Raw genomic sequence first — 15,703 nt, 5'->3', positions numbered from 1 at the left:
GTGGTCACACAAATCCACTACCTGTGTAAAATTCATAGAACTGTACATGCCACCTCCCCAAGACTCAAACTTAACTGTGTGGAAATTGAAAAAAAAACTGACAAAAATATGTATGGAGCCCACCTCAGACCTAACAATCCAAATCCCTGGGCAGGTGGGGTTGAGCCCGTGAGCTTTTCCTAACAAGCTCCCAGTGATTCTCATGGGGACCAAGTTTTGAGAATCACTGGCTCTCATAATTATTCATATGAGTGTAAATTTGTACTGCGTTCTAGAGGGTAACTAGGGATATCTGTCAAAATGTGGAATGTGCGTATGCGTTCGCTCAGCAATCCATGTTTTAGGAATTTACTGTATGGATATACTCACAAGAGTTTGCAAAGGCATGTACAAACATGGTTACTGCAGCCATACACTAGTGAAAACTGAGAACAACTTAGTCTTCCACCAACAGGAAATAGCAAGATAAATTATGCTACAGCCATATTGTGCATTAGTAAGCATACAGTGGAGAAAGAGAATGTGCCTATAATTTCGTGTACATATTTACATTCTAATATATCTGGGAGGAATCTTCCAGATGTTAGTGAACATGCTGCAGCCCCAGGGAGGGGCTTTACCTGCACTCACCCTACCCACAAAAAAAAAAAAATGAGAATGAGTTGCCACATACAAAGCTGGATGTGCAGTTCCTTCTGAAGAATCGGAAGGCCTGGCAGCTGGTGTGGCTCACACACTCTGCCCTTTCCCTCAGCACCGTTCTCCATGTGTGTTATCAGGTACAGGAGACCTTGAGGTATGACGTACCTAATGAACCAAATTTTGTGTTTGCCTTTTTGTATGTGTACCTGGGTGAATTGAAATTGATATGAAAGGTCTAACAGAAAGATACAAATTAAATCAAATTTAATGTTTTTATTATTATTCTTCTTCTGGGGCACCTTCTCTCTGATGAGGCTTTACACATGTTGTGTCTAATTCTCACAACAGCCTTAGGGTGGATTTTGTTATTCCCCTATACAGATGAGGAAACCATGGTGCAGGCAGGTTAAGTCCCTTGCCCAGGGCTCCCTGCCCACCCATCTCTTTGTCCCCTTGGGCTCCACCTACCTTTCCAAGTAGGTTCTGAATTGACAAACCAACCCATAAAAATAAAATTCAGCCAATATATAAGCATATTTCCATAATTTCACATTAATTAAACAAATATTTACTGAATGTACACTCTGCAGCAGAAACCATCTGTTCAAACATTATTTAAATTTGAAATATTTGAGCTGAACAGCGTCCATGCTGTTTTCTGGGCCTCCCTGGCTATATCCCCAAGCGAGCTCTGGAAGAGTTCTTCTCCTTGTCCATAGCCCTCATCCTTCTGATTGGACCACGATTCTGATGGTTAGTTCCCTTGCTTACCAGCTGTGGAGCCTTTTGGATATCACTCCTTCTTACATGGATGTTTGCTTTGTAACTCTTCCCTGACATGCATCCCATCTCCCTTCCTCCTTCATCTCTATTGCTAAGCTGTCTCTTGTTTTCAAAGCATGACCCTTGAAGTTCCTTCTGTCTGAATTGACCTTCTTTACTACTCCCTTGATCTCTCTAACAGCCTCAAGCTTCTGGTCACATCCTCTGAAAGCCTCCCCTGCCCAGCCACCTGGCACCCTTGGTGGTCACCTCTGCCATGGACTCTTCTGCAACCGCTGTGAGTTTCCTGAGGGTGGCCTTACCTCTGTGTATCTTCCACAGGTGGCACAATACCTGTCACCCACTGTGTGCCTAACTCATGCTGCTTGACCCAGCTGGAGACTGACCAGATGAACAGCACTTACAATGGACTGGGCATGGGGGAACACCTCTGATTTAGTGCTTGTCAGAGCCCAGACCCCTTGATGCCGTCTCTCACCAGGCAGTCGCAGGAGTGGCCCAACTTGAACCTGACGGGAGGAAGAGCAGTCCCGGAAAGGCGTTCACAGCTCCACCACCTCCTGGTTTCAACGGCCTGACTGTTAACACAGTTTGGGGCTTGCCCCAGAAGTTGTTTCAGACAGACTGGGTACTAGCCCCACCCCCACCCGAAAGCCCTGATGCCCTTCCAGTCACCACTCCAGGGAGAAGGTGCTAATAAACATTCAAGTCTAGAGTCAGAAATTTAAACTTGATGTTGTGAGATTATTGTTTTTATCCACAAAACATCTCTGTGTTCTGCAAAGCCCATGAAAACAAGCACCCGGAGAAACCAGCGGTGTGGCCCTCACTGCCCACCTCTCCCCCGGCCACCTGCCCAGCATTGGTCATGTATCCCCACTTGCCCTGAAGGAATTTTCTGAAATCGAATACCCTCTCATTGCCTCAAATTCAGTGTGTCTAAACACAAAACTCAGTCTTCCCATTCGAAACGCACTCACTACTGCCTCCAGTCTCCAGTCCTCCTGGCTTGGACCTCTGGCATAACCTCTCACTCGTTGCCCCCTGAGCCTTCCTCTCTCCTGTGTGATTAGTCACGAAGCCATTGTACTGATGAGAGCCTTCCTTCTCTGCAACTCTTACATCTGTGTTTCTCTCTCATTTCCTCAGCCACCAGCAAGTCCAGACTCCCCTTTACTTCCTATGTTTTCTGACCAGCAATGTCTACGGGCAAGGCAGGGCTCAGATGTCACCTCCAGGATTTTCCATTATTCTCTGAGCCTCTGGATTCACTATATTTCACTTCATGAAATGTCTCTAACCTGAGCTCCATCCTTCCTGCAGCTCCAGGACCTGGCATCTGGGTGCTCATGTGGAAGGGTTATCTGCTTCTAGAAAGGGAGGGAGGGAGGGAGGGAGGGAGGGAGGGATTATTCCACTAGAATACTCACTGATGTCCTTGTTTCATGTTTTGACCCCAGCTGAACCCAAGAGTTCTCAACTTTGTGGGGGTCTGATGTAAGCTATGGAATCCCTCCTCCAAAAGATGAATAAACCCACAAAATGATGGGTTTATTTAGGGAATCATAGGCCTCCTGAAGCCTATCCATAATCTCCAGGTTAGGAAGCCCTGCTTCATCCTTGCACCCAATCGAGAATGTTACTGTCAAATTAATCTTCCCAAAGTATGTCAAGAATCTATATCAGAAATGTACTATCAAGTAGAGCAGAACTTCTTTGGCTTGGCACTCACGGCCCTTTACTAATTGGCTATGTTTTTGCCCATCCGTATGTATTTCCTACTCCCCAAGGTATAATCGGGCTGTTGATACCAGAGAGTAGTGTGTCATGCTCGGAAGTGACCAGCACTACTACAGCACCTTTCTGAGCAGAACAGCCACCAGCAGTGCCACACACTGTTTTCCGGGACCACGAGGCCACATTTGCCGTGCGGTCAGGCCAGAAGCCTACGGGGATATCTACATAAGGTCTCACCTCCACCCATCAACTTTCTTCCTCCCTCCAGCTCGGATGCTGTTCCCTTTACTCAACATGTGGTTCTTAGCTGGGACCGTTGTGCCCCTGGGGCACACGTAGCAGTGCCTGGAGGCATTGTTGGTTGGCACAACTGGGGAATGGGAGCTGCTGACATCTAAAGGGTAGAGGTTCATACGCTACAGCGCACAGGACAGCCCCACAGCACAGAACCTTCAGGCCCCAAACGTCGATAGATCTGAGGCTGAGAAGTCCTGGTCTCCAGCGATCTCTCCACCAACAGTCAATCCTGAAACTTCCTGAAGTCCCATCGCCTCACTGAAATTTCCCAGGTCCCTCGAGTCTACTAGGATCTTTCCTTCCTTAGACCCTAGCCTGCTTAGCGTCTCTCCAACCGGCACAAATTAGCACTTGACACTTATATAAGTGCTGCCGAATCTTGCATTTGTTTCATCCCATATCCTCAATTAGGTTACAAGACCATTAAGGACAGTGACGGTTATTTTTCTATAGGTATGAGCATAAGGTAAATACGGAACAAATACTTATTCACCCAAGTAGTTCCCTGAGCACAGAATGAAAAATAAACTTAAATTCTAAGTTTAACTAAGCCAGTGCTTAAATTTACTGGTTCCTCTGAAGGATGCCAGGGTATGGAAGCAAAGGAACCTTGTTTAAATATAAAGGGGAAGTTCTAGAATTTCCACAGAATTTAAACTCTTCTTATGCTGAGGAATATACCTGGAAATGGAAGTCAAGTATCAGCTAGTGTCACAACTGTCCTTTGAAATTTAAATAAAATTTGACTCAACCCTTCAACAATGGGGAAAATCAGCATTTTTCCCACCCAGGAACTCTTTGGGAAGTTCTGTGTGCAGAAGTCCCTTCTTCTGCACACATCCGCTCTGCTGAGACCCCCTCACCCTTCACCCCCGTGGCTGCCTGGGCACTCAGCTCCTCTTCCCGTCTCCTGAAATCTCCCACAGAGGACATTTATGTGTGCAGAAGTCTTTAGGGATGGTTAGAGGGACGGGGCGGAAAATGAAATCGTAGAAAGCACTGTTTTTTTTCAGACAGCCCTATTTTCAAAGTCCCTCAGTAAACCCAGTCCGGGAGTTTCCCACAGACCCACCTTTTGCTCCAAACTTCAGTCTCTTGCTATGTAGCTCTGTACCTTCTCTGCCTTCTTCCCTTTTCCTAAGACCCTCTGAACCACTTCTGCAAAGCAGCCAACAATTCCTGCACCCCAGCAGGCTAGGCTGGTCTTACCCTAAGCAGAGACAGTCCTCTTCCTAAAAAACCCTCCTGACTTCTGTTCCTTCCTCTGCACGAACGTAACCCTGAGCCCAGTGAACAGAAGCATCTGCAGAGGATGCAGAGCCCCGCAGGGAAGGGCAGGTGCGTGGGCTGGCCTGAGGAGCGGGGACGTTGCTGGTCTGGCTCTCACCACTTCGCTGTGTGTCACAGTGGTTTTCTTTCTATCCAGACCTTGGAGGGCTGGGGACACCTTTAAAGCTCCATGTGCCAGCCGGTCACCAGGTTGGCTGGGCCCCTCAGAACCAGCCAGCACGCCTCTGGCCGCACCCTTGCGCCAGGTAAACGTGGATAGAGGCCTTGCTCACACTAAAGAAGCACAGGTAAACACGCCATTTGGGCTGGGCTCGCTTTTGCTGACGCACAAGAAGTGCTATAAGTTCTTGACTCTTATTTTGTAAGTGATACAAGCTCATTATAACCTCACTGGGAGAAATGATCTCTGTGAATATTTTAGTGCATTTCCTGCTCTGAGAAGGGTCCTTAGGGAATAAGACAAATGACTGGGTCAGTTTTACCCAAGGAAAAGGCCCGTCTTATTTTACAGGGTCAGAAACCCCTTCTGACCTGCTCCTGGGAAGTGTCACATACCATCCCTTAAGTTAATGTGGATATCCCCTGCGGAAACGCAAGAGGCTTTCTTAGTTCTCTTGCCCCCTAGAATTATTTGAATTGTTCGATAAATATTTATTGAGTGCCAACTGTTGTTACCAGACACCCGTCTAGGTGATGGGGTTGTACTGGAGCAGACAGATCTCTGCCCACGAGGCTCTTCCTAGTGGGAGGAGACAGAGGAGTGGGCACTCCCCTCATTTCTCTGGGCCTCAGTCTCCTTCCCGAGCAAATAAGGGAGGTTGGACCAGAAATTAAACATCTTCAGAACTAGGGAAAATCATTTGACAATGCCTGTGTGTTTTAAGAGAGAACATTTCTTCAAGGTTTCTTTTTTTTATCTTTTAAAATTGTAATGAGCTCTGCATTTTATTTCCTGACATGTCCAAGTGTTTTAAAACATAAAAAACAATGCTTAAAATGATTTATCATGGAGTAAAAATTGTGCTCTGGGAAAACATACCTTGATTATCCAACGACTGACACACCTACTCAGAAAGACACTCCACCTTGAGAAGCAGGACCCTTCTTACTCTGGTAGAACATGGGCATAATTTCTACTGACGTTTTCTGGACAGCCAGTGCAGAAAGCAAGATATCCAGATGCGTGGTGCTTGAGGTGGGCAGAAGAAACCACTGAGTGGGAACAAATTTTCAGAAAAGGGAAGCTGAAGACAAACTTCCCAGTTGTGCCGCTGATGGGCCCTGAGGTCTGAGCCCTGTTGCTTCAATCCTTGACAGATGAAATGACTTAATGCATGTTTTGCAGCTCCCAGACCCTTTCTATGACCTGACGTAATCCTCACAGTTACTCCGTGAGATGGAGAGCTTGGTCCCTTTTTTACAGATCTGAAAACACAATCAAAGAGGAAGGGCAACTTGCTTAAGGTCATGCAAGTAGGGGACTCAGACAATGCCCCCTAATACCAAATTGGTCGCTTCTTCCCTGTACTATATACACTCCCTCTCTGGACCTAAAATCCCTATAAATTACTTAAAAGTACAGACATGCTACATTGGTCACAAAGTGGCTTTGTGTTTTGCTCACTATCAGGTACCAATGACATTAAGCAAGGTGCCTAATGGAAGCCCAGAGGCTGGCTGGGAACCAGCTGACTGGCCGACCGCATTTTCCTCGGGCTAGTTTGCCTCTAGGTGAGGAGCATGAGCCCGGGTTCCACAGCGGTGGTGAAGGACCTCCCCGCCTGTGTCTCCTAGGCACCCACATCCACCAGCAGGCTCTGGGAGCAGCCTGGCTAGTTTCAGTTGACCTGGCCCATTCACTGAGCCCTTTTCAGAGTAGCCATTATGTGTGAACTCTGCTGGCAGTCCTCTAGGCAGAAGAAAGACTTCTTAGAAGAACTTCTTTAGAAGCTGAGTTCTAAAGATACCTCCAGTGTTCTTCATCAGGCGAGGGCTTTTCTCTGCCTAAGAGACCAAGCGGTGGCTGCCGGGGTGGGGGATGAGGGGAGACACATCGAGGGTCTCCGTCAGGGAGCTTTGGTGGGATCTTCACAGCACTCTCTTCTTCCTGCCCTCCCCTAGGTGAAAGCAGCTTCAGTTTCCTAATCTGTAAAGTGGGAACAATAATAACCAACTTCCATGGTGTTTTCCTTTGAATTTTGAGAATTGAGCCTGACTGTCTTTAGCATTATTCTCCTCTACTCATGTGCCTAGTTTGAAATCTGAATCAACAGTTCTCAGAATAATTCAGGTTTGGGTGTGCGTGGAAGGGGGAAGGGTGGGGGGCCTGGTCAATGGTTTAGAACTTTGCGGAAAGGTTGGCGATGTCACACTGACTGTCAGCAGAAGTGTGTGAGAAGCTCAACCACACAGCTGTCCTGGGAGGGCAGGGCTGGGTGAGGTGAGGCTCATCAGAGAGGTGGGGACGAGGAGAGACTTCAGGAACACAGGAAAAGAAGGAGAGCAGGAGGGAATTTCTTTTTGGCCTACAAGGGAACTTGTCTCTGAGGAAGGGGAAAGCACAAAACTGACCACTGAATAAGCAGCTACATCGCAGACCAATTTTCACATACTGGTGAGATCAGTAAAAAGAGAAAGGGAAGGAGACCACATATATCATGAAACTAAGCCATAAATAATGAAAGTACCAGTTACTCCCTAGGAGTATCTGTTTCTAACTGACTTTTTGTTAGATGGGGCAGGTATAAGCAAAAATAGCAAGACCAAAGCAGCAGTTATTTTCTGTGGATAATAATTGAACATGAAAGGATATTTCCTACATTGATGTATATGATGGGCCAAGTGCCAGCTGAGGTCTCCCTATCCTTGAGAGATGTTTCATGGCTCCATCCCTTTATTCCACATTCTGTGGGAAGCCCATTGTCCCCTTTGGGACACAGGGACTCTGCTGGGCACTGCTGGGTCCCCTTTCAGCCCTCCCTGAGCTCACAATCTCCCTTGGGTCTCGGTTCGCACAACTGTCCTTGGCCTCTCCTCTGCACAGATCCAATGTGGAACTTATTCCTTTTGTGTGAATCCCACACCCCCAAACCAAAGCCCATGATATTAGGTGTGTGGCAAAATATTGCAGGTTCAGTGTGAGAGGGCCTGTCAGGAGATGTGCCCAGACACCAGGCTGCTGCTCTCTTCACCTTCCCCACCAGCCTGTTTCCAGGGCCCTTGCCCTCAGGCTACCCTCCTTGCAGACATTCCTCTCCCCACTTCTCCACTCTCTTACCTCTCAAACTGGCTCCCCATTCAGCCCCTCCCTCAGCCTCAACTCAGGCCTTCCCTTTGCTCATGAAGAACTCAATGACCCTGCTAAAATGAATGGTTTTATCCTTCAGTAACATGGAAGGATTTGCAGATCCTTTGAAAATTTCAGGTTTTCCTTTTCTTTCTCCTCCACCGGTCTCTCTAAATGCAGGGGAAAAGTATAGAGGTTTTCCCATTGGTGATATCCTTTGTGCCCCGTCTTCCTAGAACGCAGAGCATAGAAAAAAAGCATTAGTTTTGAACAGCCAACATTTTTCCTGTTCCTTCAGTAAGTGAAAATGAGTACTATTGAATAATGCACTGTCATATTACTTGCCCCTAAAGTGACGCTTGCTGTGCCATACTCACCTAAATGTGATGTGGAGGCCTTTCCTCATTCTGCCTTCTCAACCCCAGACCCTATTTCCACACGTGCCTCTCCCCGCCCTCCACCGCCGGCAGCGGTCTCTTCCTCTCTCTTCTACATCACCGGAATCCCATCCTGCCAAATCCAAGATGAACACCTGACCTCCCGTGCTGGACCTGCTGTTTATTTTCTTAGTACTCTTTGTAATTATTTCACACAACTTTGTCTTCTCTCCTTAATTTTAAATGGACTACTTAAGGCTTCAAGAATTTTAAGCCTTGAGGTCTTCTAAATACATACACCAGCAGTGATGTGTCCTTGGTTATATAACCCCATCAGTCTAAGTGTCTGTCTCCTCGCCTGCAAAATGGAAATGAAAATAGTACCTTCTTCAGAAGTACTTCAGATGCTGGGAGGATTAAATGAGATTACGCTTCAAAGGGCTGTGCACAGTGCTGACACATGAGGAGATCCCACTAAACGTCAGCTTTCATTATGCTGCAGATGACGATCAAGACGGAAGGCATGAGCAAGACGAAGAAGATGAAGATAATTTGACCAAGTCAGTGAAATAACTGATTGGTCAAGCAAGGGGGAACACACCAGCCCAGGAAGCTTTCTGAATTATTGTGGATCAGAAAGAAGCCAGGTTGTTAGCTTGACTTCTTAGCTTTTCAGCCTGTGATGGCATGTTTTGCAGACAATATGGTTTCTTGGGAGATTGTTCTAGCTACCACAAACAGCACAGTGTGTCCCCTCTGCAAAGACCACTCTTGTCCAATAGTAAGAATAGGAAGTGATGGCAACGCCCAGTCCACTGGCCAACTGGAATGGAAGGGGAATTCTTCCACAGATCATCGTAATTCCCCAAACTGAAAACTTGACCAAGTAGCCAGAAGGTTCAAAAGGGGCCTCTGCTTGTCAACCCATGGCAGTCTGGTTGGGTTTCAGGCAGGGTATCAGTATGAGCTTTTTTCTGCAGCGCAGGCTGGCATGTTGCTTCTGTCCTGACTCAAGGAACTACTCATGACATTCTGACTCACCAGCACCTCTTCCTGCAGCTTCTCTATACAAGACTCTCTCCCCCAAGGGCTAACGAATGACAAAACTCATAACCAACAGTTATTAAACATGTACTAGGTGTCAAAAGCTGTGTTATTATAGCAGCATAACAGCCTTACGAGGTGCCTACATCTGTTATCCCCTTTTTACAGAGGAGAAGACCGGGCTGTGATGTTTGGGTGAGTCTCCCCAGATTACAATTTGTAGTGAAATGCAGACCCAAGCTCCATGGCTCCAAAGTCCACATTCTTAACTGTTGGACAAAGAGACTGAGCACATCTCAGCCCACGTAATTTAGGGTCATGGTCAGTATCGTAGTTAAGAGATTAAATAAGTGCATATCTGGTATGATTTGAAAGGCAGTAAATGGCTATTTAAAACAAACAAGCAAGCAACAACTAAAATATCATCTGTATTTCCTGAAATTCTTATACTGCTCATCTCTTTAGATCAACACATAAGACTCTATCTACTAGGGAAAGAAATGTTATCTCTTAAACAGATGCTATGTGTCAGGTAACTGCCAGGGATCCTGGGCGATTCTTGGGCACATTAAAGTTTGAGAACCTCGCCTTAGAGCATGTCTCCATTCTCTCCGCTTCACCCGTCTCCCCTTGTAGATGACTCAGAACTCTCTCTGTTCCTGAGCTCAACACCACTCTTCTGGTAATCTGACAGTATCTGCACCCAGCTATCCCTTTGGCACTCAGTGGCCTCAAAGTCAGACTTTTTTTTTTAAATAAACGTATTTATTCTATTTATTTCATTTTCGGCTGTGTTGGGTCATCATTTCACGTGGGCTTTCTCTAGTTGCCGTGAGCGGGGGCTACTCTTGGTTGCGGTGTACGGGCTTCTCATTGGGTGGCTTCTCTTGTGGCGGAGCATGGGCTCTAGGCGCGCGGGCTTCAGTAATTGTGGCTCGTGGGCTCTAGAGCGCAGGCTCAGTAGTTGTGGCGCACGGGCTTCGTTGTTCCGCGGCATGTGGGATCCTCACGGACCAGGGCTCGAACCCGTGTCCCCTGCATTAGCAGGCGGATTCTTAACCACTGCGCCACCAGGGAAGGCCCAGACTTTTTAAAAATCCTCTCTGACTTCTCCATTCTAGTCAGTGTTGACACCATTCCTTCACCACCCAGGCTGGAAAACTCAGTCTCCCTGGATTCATCCTTTAACTTGAGAGAACCAGTTGAGTCCTATAGATTCTGCCTTTGGATGCTCCTTGGAACCTCCTTCCTCTGCTTCCCACTCCTGTGGCTTTGTCCCTGTTCAGGAGCTGTTTGTTCTCCACCCCACCCACCACCACCAGGACTGGACGAATGGCCTATGCTGAGAGCCGCTGTCCCAACCCCTGTCTCTCCCCACCACCGCCCCGTGCACACCACCGCAACTCGGACCACATCATTGCTGTAAAGGCCTCCCACCGTCAGAGGCTGTCACTGCAGGTCGTCCACAGGGTGGCTCTAACCTACCTTGGTGCCACCTTCTCCAACTCCCAGGCAAGCCCTGGCTCTTCCTGCCCTACCACAGCCCTGGCTCTTCCTGCCCTACCACAGCTCATAAAGCTCTCTCCTTTGGAATGCTCTTGCCCTCTCTCCACATAAACACTCCTGAGTTTTTATTAAGACCCTTTCAAAGGCACACTTTCTCCAGGGCTTTTGCTGGTGGCTTCTGCCGCTCTGTCCCAGGAAAGAACTTGAGGACAGGACATGTGAGCCTCAATCCCAACCCAGTGCTTAGCAGCTGGGTGGTCACAGAGAAACCAGCCCTGCAGAATGGGATTGAAATGGATAGGTAGGTAAGATGTGGAATAGTGGGAACCAGGCTATCTTAAGCACCAGAAAGACAGTGTTTGAATCTTAGCTTAGCCCACGGCTAGCCACGTGGCCATAGTCGAATTGCCTGGACTTCGATTCTTTATAATTGGATTTTCTTACCAGCAAAAATGAGAATAAGTATCTCTTTTAGAGAAGTTCTGTGAGGATGAGAATTACCAGATGCAAAGTGCTGCGTGCGTGACCCTCGGCAATGGTGTTTTTATTGCGTTAGCGTGCCTCCTGTCCAATAAGCATTGCACACAGATACTGTGATTATTGCTCTCGGCCCTTTGCACCTCCCTTAAAGCCATATCTTTCTTTGCCATGTTTTCTACTTATTTTAAGATTGTCTTTCCCTTGACTAAACTTGGAACTCCCTAGAAGAGAGACTGCTTCTTACTTATCTTTGTATCTGTCATAGAAGCTAGCAACATGCCGGGCACACAGAAGTAGCACAGGTATGTTGGATCTGGTTAAATTTGAGGAGGAGAAAGGAGCCCCAGGTAGGCATGGAGGGTGGGAGGGCGTGTCCTTTGAGGCACAGCAGTGGGGACCTCAGGGGCAGCTAGGGGGCAGCCTGAGAACAGCAACAGCAGAGAGGCCCAGGGCAGCCAGGGTCATGGGTTTTCAGAATCTGGCAACTTCACAGTTTGCCTCCTGGGGAGGATAGGAGGCTTGTGCTGCAGTGCAGTGTGATGTTCACGAAGGAACAGAACCTTCAGTCACCCAAGCTTGGGTTCTGCACTTAACTAGCTCCCTCAGCCTCCGTGCATTCATCCGTAAGGCCGAATAAGAATAAGAAGATGAGCTCCAGAGGGTTTTGAGAAGAAGGGTTCTCGGCAAAGGGCCTTGCATACAAATGTGCATCTTGCAATGTGATGACTGAGAGATGTGAGGGAAAATGGCCAAAGGGCAGGATTAGCCTAATCGCTAATCCTGTAGAAACTCCACCACATGACACCATCTCTTTGGTTGTAGGAAACCCCCCTCTTGGTCCCTGCCCTCCCATGGGCTAGTAACACAAATGCCAACTACTGGAAGTGATGCTCTACATCATGTGTCATAACCACCTGCATCCAGGGTGTGCACATTGGGGCGGAGGCACACTGGGTGAGGGGGTACGGGCACACGGGCCGTCATCCACGCTACTTAGAGCCCAAAATGAGCTGAGAAGTCCAACAGTGGTCAAGTTATTGCCAACTTAATGCTGAAGGAAGCTTCAAATCCTGGCTTGTCCGACTTCAAACCCAGGCTCTCTCCTTGAGGCCACGACGTCTCAGAAATGAAGAAGACATAGTCCCAGTTCTCAGGAAGTTCACAGTCTAATCCCAGATTTGGAGAAGAAATGAACTGATTGATTGATATGATCAGAAGGAAGAAACATCACACGCCCTTAATGACCAAAAATTAAGACTAAAAAAGCCCCAAACTCTTTACTGATCAACTTCCTCCTACACTCCCCTGCACTTTAATCTTCCCTTCTAAGCAGAGGACCAGGGCGAAGACCAGACAAAAACCTCTGCTCCTGTCTGTTTTCTGACATCTGTACTTCTGGAGAGAGGTACTGCTTCCTGAATTAATGTTCCAGAATCAGAGCAACTTGAGCCGTGAGATTTCTAAATCCCATCACATGAGGTACCAAGTGTGTGTGATGCTGTTTGGTACAGAAATCTGATTTCCTAAAAGGAAAATGCCCTTTTAGCAGCAGCATTCATACTGAAGGGAGGCTGCAGCACCTCACTGCCCTGAGGGACTGAAAAGGGGCAGGAAAGCTGGTCGAAGATTCCCCTGGGGGAGGGTGTTGACCTGAGAGACGGTGACGACTTTTCTGAAGGTCCTTAAGCTCCTCGAAGGGTTACGTTCTGAGGGTTTACCTTGGAAGAAAAGAACAGGCTGGAAGAAATAGGGGAAAGATATGCTGACATGGAGGCATATAATAGACTATAGACCCAGAAGCAGCCTTGGAGATTTAGTCAGTCCGACCCTCTCATCTTACACACAAATAGACTAAGGCCCAGAGAGGTGAAGGAGCATGCCTAAGGCCACACAGCCAGCTAATGGCAGGAACCAAATTCTCTTAGCAGCAATTCAACACTCTTTCCACCACATCAAGCTGCAGAACAATACATTACGGCCTTGGTGGGAAGTGGGGAGGCCAAAGCAGCTGTGCAAACTCCCAACCCTCCTCACAGATTCTGAGTCCATCCTTTCCCAGCCTGGAGTCATAAATTGATGTGTCAACATCCTTGAGGAGACAATCCATATGTTGTTCATTTTTTATGTCTTCCCAGCCCCGCTTGCATCCTGTCAAGCACCACACCTTGCAGGGAAGGTGAAGCAGGTGCTGAGGGCATGGGCCACTTGCTGGGGCTCAGTATGATGAGCTAACAGAGCAAATGTAAAATAAAAGAATAAATCAATGAATTGTCTATATTTTCTTTTTTACAACCTAAATCGATATCCTCCCTAATTAATAAAAAATGAGTGAGTTTTTTAAATATAGATGCAATAAAAAAGTATTTCACATCTGCTACTGCTTATATATAACTTTTTTCACATATTCAGATTGTATGCATCCGAATATCCTTAAATATTATTTTATACATTTGTTCACATAAGCCCTGTATTTTAGTTATATTTATTCCTAAGTGTTTTTCCCTGTTTAAAAAAAATTTCAAACCCACAGAAAAGACAGAGGAACACCTAATTTACCTTTCACCCTAGATCTATCAATTGTTAACATTTTGTCATATTTGTATTCCCTATCTCTTTCTCTGACAAACCGTCTGAAAGTATGTTGTACAAATCAGATCACTTTACCCCCAAAAACTTTTGCATGTACTATCTAAGAACAAGGACATTCTCCTACATAACCACAATAGCATTGTCGCAGCCAAGAAATTTAACATGTAAAGACATATAAGTTTTTTAATGTGATTTAATTTGGAGCAGCATGTGTTGAAGAAATCTGAAAAAATTTGATGCTACTTCTACCGGATTGACTTGAATCAGCAAAGTCTCAATTTTGCATTAATGCCAGCCTGGGTTCTGCCATAGCCTCCACCACCTTGCCCACCCCCTGCAGATGTTGACCTTTTCACATCTTAGGCACAGGAACTCTAGAGAAATAGGCTCAGGGGAGGCTCCATCCTTTCTCATGCAGGGGCTGGCTTTTAGGCTTCTCAGCCAGAGTCATGAAATATTAGTGTTAGACTAACTTCAGAGGTGTCACTGATTTGAAAACATATATAGCTTATTTCCATTTCATGGAAGCCTCTTGTTTTCAATTAGACAGAGCAGAGCATCGTGCAGATGTATTTTTCACATTAATGTGATGCACTTACTCTGCCTTCTGAGGTGGCGTTTCTAATCGAGGGTGCTAGCAAGGCGCCCAAGTTCCTGTAAATGCTCCCAAAGGCTCCAAGTAGCTGGCTGTGTGAAACTACAGCTGAGTGGCAAGGGAAGGCACAGTGACACAACGGGAAGAGAAGGAATGAGTATTCCAAGAAGCACACCCAAATGGTTAAATTTGAAAAGAGCCGCAACAAACGTGAAACAAGGGTTGGTCTTCATGGAGAGACGAGAAACTTAAAAAAAAAAATTTAACACAGTTGCCAAAGACACAAAGAAGCAACTTGCAACCTCTAGCAGGGCCCTTAGAACACTTCTATCTCTGAGCTTCCTTAAAATGGATAGCTATGGTGACTTTAAAGTAAATAATATCCTGCCTTTGAAGACTGAGATGCTCAATTAAGGGATTAAGGAACATTGGAGAGTGTACTGCTGGGTCGGCCACCAGCTTTTTTGCCTGCCGCTACGAAGTCCTCAATTTCAGTTATTTAAACATGTAGAGTGGCATCTGGGGAGAGAATACACTTTCTGATAAGAAAGGAAACTTATTTTTTTTGAAACTGGTTAAAGATTGTTGAGTTTGTAATTCCCAGAGCTGAAAGAGCTATATTACTAAAGGAAGTGAAGACTCTGTGGTCCCATATTTGTAAGATGACTAACAATAACAAGAAAAAATGAATGAATTCACATGCATATTAACAGATATGAAACTTCTACTTTGGCTTCTTTCCTAAAAATTGTTTTTATTTGTCCCAATATTTTCCTCAAAAGAAAAAAAATGTAAGTGGGTTGTAAAGATAGATAGTTGGCATCTGTTAGGGTGGAAACTACTGTAGAGTATTTTGTAATGGTCAGAACAGAAACATCAAATGACACAAACAAGCGAAAAACTTTGCATCAATGCCCATACTGCAGGTTCACTTTTTAAGTAGATAAGCAAAGTTTTAAGAACTTTTAAACAGAGTCGATCTGTTGAGGATGGAAATCTAGACCGTTGTGCTTTTCTAAATAATAAAATGTACATTGGCCGCAGGAGGTGAATGTGTGCTTCTGAGATTCTCTTTCT

Source organism: Eschrichtius robustus, chromosome 12, assembly GCF_028021215.1.
Source record: "Eschrichtius robustus isolate mEscRob2 chromosome 12, mEscRob2.pri, whole genome shotgun sequence".
Lineage (NCBI taxonomy): Eukaryota > Metazoa > Chordata > Mammalia > Artiodactyla > Eschrichtiidae > Eschrichtius > Eschrichtius robustus.
This window is presented reverse-complemented; position numbering follows the sequence as displayed.